The sequence below is a fragment of the Triticum aestivum genome, chromosome 5B (genome assembly GCF_018294505.1).
Source record: "Triticum aestivum cultivar Chinese Spring chromosome 5B, IWGSC CS RefSeq v2.1, whole genome shotgun sequence".
NCBI lineage: Eukaryota > Viridiplantae > Streptophyta > Magnoliopsida > Poales > Poaceae > Triticum > Triticum aestivum.
The window spans coordinates 431,833,997-431,839,503 of record NC_057807.1 but is presented as its reverse complement, the minus strand read 5'-3'; the positions used below and the strand labels follow the sequence as shown (position 1 = coordinate 431,839,503).

Sequence of the window (5,507 nt, the reverse complement as noted above, 5' to 3'; positions counted from 1 at the left end):
TGAATCAAGATCGGCAGGGTAGCTTTCCCTATTAATCTGCAGACATGAAAAAAAGCAGACAAAAAACATGAGTATGGATTGTGGTAGCCGGCGCCTAGTAATGCGCTGGTGCATGTCGCTACAGCGTGGGCAAACAGGCCGACAAAACAAAACAACTTGGGCTGAAAAAACAGCACGCACGAATCTTTGCATCTTTAGATCGGATGGCTAGAGATGTGAATGAGACCAATTTATTTCTCAGCTAGCTGAGTTTTAGCAAACCCGTAAACATTTTCATCAACTGACTAAAACTAAAGGATTCAAGGAAGGAAAAAAAGATTAGGGTATTTTTTGTGTATAAACTGTATAGTTATAAATTATATTATATCACAAAAATATAATCTAATTTAAAATAAGAAAGAATTTCCAATAAGCAGTAGTTTTTTGTTTTTCTTTATAGTTTAATAAAGAATTATTAGATTTTTATAACAAAAAGACAAAATCAAAATTTAGTAATCAGTAATCGTTCTTGAATTCGAAGATTTTTCTTTGTTTATTTTACTTTCAGACGAATTCCTAATTGTTTGAATTGTGTAATCTCCCATTATGGAGATTGGTAACCGACTTAAAGCAATTTGATTGTAATTCAATTCATGACGATCATAGGTAGAAAGTTCATATTCTTCAGTCATTGATAAACAGCTTGTTGGACAGTACTCAACACAATTGCCACAAAATATACAAACTCCGAAATCAATACTATAATTAAGCAATTGTTTTCTTTTAATACCCTTTTCAAATCTCCAATCCACAACGGGTAGATCTATCGGACATACGCGAACACATACTTCACAAGCAATACATTTATCAAATTCAAAGTGGATTCGCCCTTGGAAACGCTCTGGTGTAATTGATTTTTCATAAGGGTAGTGAATCGTTATAGGTAAACGATTTGTGTGGGATAAATTTATTTATTTGATACAAATTTATTCTTATTCCTCACCCAGTCCATCTCTCACAGCCATATTTGAAAACGTAAGAAAGAGAATCCTGTGAGGTAAAATTACAGGCTGAAACTGAAAAGGGAACTTCTATTCCGTAAATCAAAAGAGACAACCGTAATATTATCTCGTGCATGCGTGCAGCCTATATGGCCCATCAACGTAGAAGTATAGAAATCTAAGGATGTTGCCGTAATCTTATGGGATAAGTTTTAATCTGGAGCATTTTATGTAATCTTAGGCAATGAGTAGCTAGATCTATTACTATTTCTATTGGACCGAGTACACCGGGTCCAGCAAAAATGAAAACCGGTAACTTATTTAACTAACATATGCCATCACTATCTCAGTTCTGTAGCAGCATTTTTTGGTTAACATAAGGCCATTAATTCATTCTGTACACAAGGGCATTTTTAGTAACCACGAAATAAGAAAGTTGTCTAATATACTAGATAGATTCCATGTACTGGTTCTGGGAAATATCGCACATAACAAAATCCATCCTTACGATTACAAATAAAATTCGTCCAGAGCTAATTGAACGGCACTTAGCACCAAGTAATCAGCGGCAGGAAACATTCAACAATCACTATTACAAAACTAAGCGTTGCCGAACTTGAAATCTGAGTACCACCAAACTTGAAAACTGAGTACTGCCGAGCTTGATCTTCAATTAGCTTAATTTGCAGGCGACCAGAGATATCCCATCAACTTCATCTGTTCAGCAATCTCTCCTGGACTATAGAGATTAATGCGTTCTAATCCATGGGCTGGAAGCAGCATAGTATCCTATTAAATTGCACTGTAACCTTTAGTTTCACTTTTCTTCTCGCCAAAACCTGAATTTTGCTGGTGTTTATTTGCAAAAGAAGTTCTGAAATTTCAATTTAACATTACTCATACCCATCCTAAATACAAAAACGTTACTGTCTATCCCTCTTACATTAGCTGACAACCACTTGAACAGGTACCTGTAAAACAGAATATTTTCAGTTCTCAGAAGTACAACAAACATGTAGAGGCAATTGAAATATATCAACTCGAATTTGCAGCATCCTTGAATATTGACAGGCTGCGTGAGGGTCAGTATCTACCAACGTAAGGTTCCCAACCACCCAGGTAAGAAATCTAGCATACCGTACAAATTCATTCAACATTCACCTTAAGCACAATGTAAAAATGCGAAAATCTAAGCTTAGCAAGGTTAGTGTACTATAGGTGTATGCAGTGCCTTCATAGATGAGACAAAGAGCTACAAATGCATCATGCATTGAAAAAAGAAAACCTGACTGCAAGCAGGTACCGCTGGTATTCAATTTTGAACCTTGAGAAAGTTCTGAACCCTTCCTTATAGAGAACGTCAACAAAATGCAGGTCAAAAGTGGAAAATCCATATTTTTATTAGACCGATTCAAGTTTAGCAAGATCAGGCCACTGCAATGTTTAATTTTCGACCTAATCAAAGATATGATCGGCCTCGATGGCAGTGGCTTTCCTAACTCAAAAGCTAACAAAACAGTATACTCTTTATTAACAATTCAATGACATTGCACATTCAGATCACTTCTGATTGCATTGGGCTGAGATGATTCATGCTTCTTCTTGGGGTGTGATTCGTCGATGCTTGCAGTGTGCAGCTTGTTTTTCACATTTTATTGTGTTTTACCCTTTTTGATTTCCTTCTTTCTACAACAGAGTAGATTCACAATGATGGGATGACCATCCTAATACAGCAGAAGCTTTCCAGCCCCATTCTAAGTTAAATGGCCGAATATATTATTTTTAGCAAAGCGTAAAACAACAGAAATCATGTACCTCTGAAGATGTGGGCATGTCAGCAACCTCATTATCCCCATTGATAGGTATGAAAAAATCAGATATACTTTCGCACGGAAAAAAGGAATCAGATGGACTTGAAGTGTTCTCCTGAAACAAAAATAACAAGTGTTCAGTAATAACCAGTACTGACTAATTATGTACTCCCTCCGTCCCATAATGTAAGACGTTTTTTGACACTAGTGTAGTGTCAAAAAACGTCTTACATTATGGGACAGAGGGAGTACAAGAGAAGGAGAATCGTACTGATAAGTATGTAGAAGGCTAAACTTAACCCTGGGGAATAAATGCAGCTTGTCTCTATCTTTTGTTTTCATTTGCTTTCTTCAATCGGTTGTCTGGCTTCTCTCATCATTTCTTTTCTAGCTTCCCTTAGTCACTTGAGTGAAGGTAAAGATTTACCTTGGCGGCTGCAATCTGATGATAGAACTTTTTTATTTCTGAATCAAATAACCTCAGATGAAAACTATAACACAACCTTAAGTAAAAAAGAAGTTCACTAGATTCAGGTAGAATAAATTAGGCTTGAGATCACCTCATGCCACACCCGGCTACGACATAAACAGAAACAACACTGAAAATCTGTAATTTCTCAGCTCCTCATGCATTATAATAGCTAGTGGACAACGTAAAAAGTGGATTAAAGAACACAAAACTGTTTCCCAACAAATATGTGTTGAAGTATTGTAGAAATTAGACTCCAAGGGCTCAAACACAAAACTGGATTCTGCCCTAGAGGTTTATTCTATCAGGTTAGCACTTGAGACAGACACTTTCCATTCCGTGAAAATCAAATGGACATTATGAATTCGAAAACAATGATTCGCTTGAACCCAAAAGAAAACAAACTAATGACATAATAAAGTAGTAACCTACTCCAAAAGGAAACAAGACCATTAGTAAAAGCAATAAATGCCTACTCTTCTTGCCATTTGCAATAACAGGCTGCAGGTTACTTTTCAGAATACTATCACGCAAATCAGATTCTGATTAACCTCCTTTAAATTTCTTTGACTAAGTTGGCTAATTGTTTTCCCTAAGACGAGCTCGTGCAACTAAGTCCAACTAAATCGGATCATTTCACAACTGTAGGTAGATCAATCATACAATCACCGCAACTTATCCTATTCTGAGTTTCTGACACACCGTATCAAAGAATTGGGTCAAAGAGTTATACATATAAGAAAGGAACAAGTAAGATTCCTCCTAAAGTCACGAGAATAAAAATAACCATAACCTTTTGAGGCACTTGGGGGTCCTCTGCCTGGTTACGGGATGGATGGGCAGACGATGCTATTTGCACGACATGTAGCCGATAAATACTCTGCACCGTCAGATGCATTAGGAACAAAAGTACAGATGGCTGGATGGGACACGTCGTCTGTGTGTCGTCTGAAAAGTATCGGTTGTATAGCAGTGCTCGCCTGGTTAATATGGGCGAAATCTGGATGTTGGGGCGACTAGTGGCACTCAGGTAGGGAAATTGCAATCGACGATGCTCAATGCTGCCCAGGACACCGGACATGGTGCAGGCCAAACACCATGCTACGAAGCCTCCCGCAAGGCTTGAACGTTGACCGACGAACCCTCCACCAGTCGCGAAGCCCCCCGCGTCCCTGCTGGCCTCAACGCTGCCGCCGACCAATGGGCGCACCCCCCGCAACACACAACGAGGTCACATCTTAAAAAGAATTAGAAAATCATGCATACTCCATCCCGTAACTAAGAAATTCATTACTACCTCCGTTTCAGTTTACAAGTCATGCGCGTATACCTAGGTTGCCAATTTTATCATCCTAATATAAATTATATAACACAAAAATAATATCTTTTGAAAGTAGAAACTCCGTAGTTTATGTTGTTATATTTTTTGTGATATATGACTTGTATTAGGTTGGTCAAATTGACGACCTAGAGGTACGCGCACGCCCTGTAAACTGAGAGAGATGTAGTAGTAAAAATCCCTCATATCCCACCCCGTAACCAAGAAATTCATGGCAAAAAGTAAATTGGTCTGAGGTAAGCACGCATCAAATTTCAAATCTCAATCTTCTTTATCCCGAGGGAAAGCAACAACAATGTACTCACAGTCACAGATCCGTTGTCTCCTGCACATCCTCGATGGCATGGAACCACCGAATCCTTGTCTCCGTCAGCCGTGATGAGAGGCCATGCACAACGCGGTTAAGAGAACAATCCCGACCAACTTGCCGAGCCATCCACAGCCCCAATGACGCCGAGGTCACCCGCCACGGTATCCGCCGCAGCGCCGCCCGACCCCAAAGCCTGCCGCTGCTCACCGCGGCGCGGAGCACCACGGCCCCGCCTGCCCATTGACCACCACACCCACAAGCAGCCGCCGCTCATCGCACAGTATTTGCCGTTGAAGTTCAACCTCTCGCACCGCCGTGATTATAGGAGAACACGAAAGTGGGCTGAGTAGTAGGAATCCCCACGACTAGCTAAAAATATTGCGTGCCCTTTTTCTTTTCAGAGGTCGTGCATGTTTTCTAAAAGAAAAAACCCGAGGTAATTTTACTATCATTTCATAAATAAATTACATTTGAAATACCAATAGTTACATTCATATTGATTCACTACGTAAAATTTGACATCAGAAAACAAAATTATATGTCATAAGACCAGAAAAATTGTATTTTATGTATATTTTACACTATGTTTTTACATTTG

At 39.0% G+C, this 5,507-nt stretch overlaps 1 long non-coding RNA gene across 3 annotated transcripts; it reads right to left on the bottom strand.

The window, feature by feature from the left end:
* Positions 1 to 1,514: 1,514 nt before the first annotated feature.
* LOC123116320 (uncharacterized) lies at positions 1,515 to 5,063 on the bottom strand. Of its 3 annotated transcripts, XR_006457031.1 has the most exons (4): positions 4,905 to 5,063; positions 3,063 to 3,233; positions 2,796 to 2,906; positions 1,515 to 1,951 (listed from the first exon to the last, which is right to left on the bottom strand). It is a non-coding gene; the product is annotated as an uncharacterized lncRNA (long non-coding RNA). The 3 variants fall into 3 exon arrangements; XR_006457029.1 differs by lacking the exon at positions 4,905 to 5,063 and having other exon boundaries at positions 3,063 to 3,412; XR_006457030.1 differs by lacking the exon at positions 4,905 to 5,063 and having other exon boundaries at positions 3,092 to 3,412.
* Positions 5,064 to 5,507: the final 444 nt, after the last annotated feature.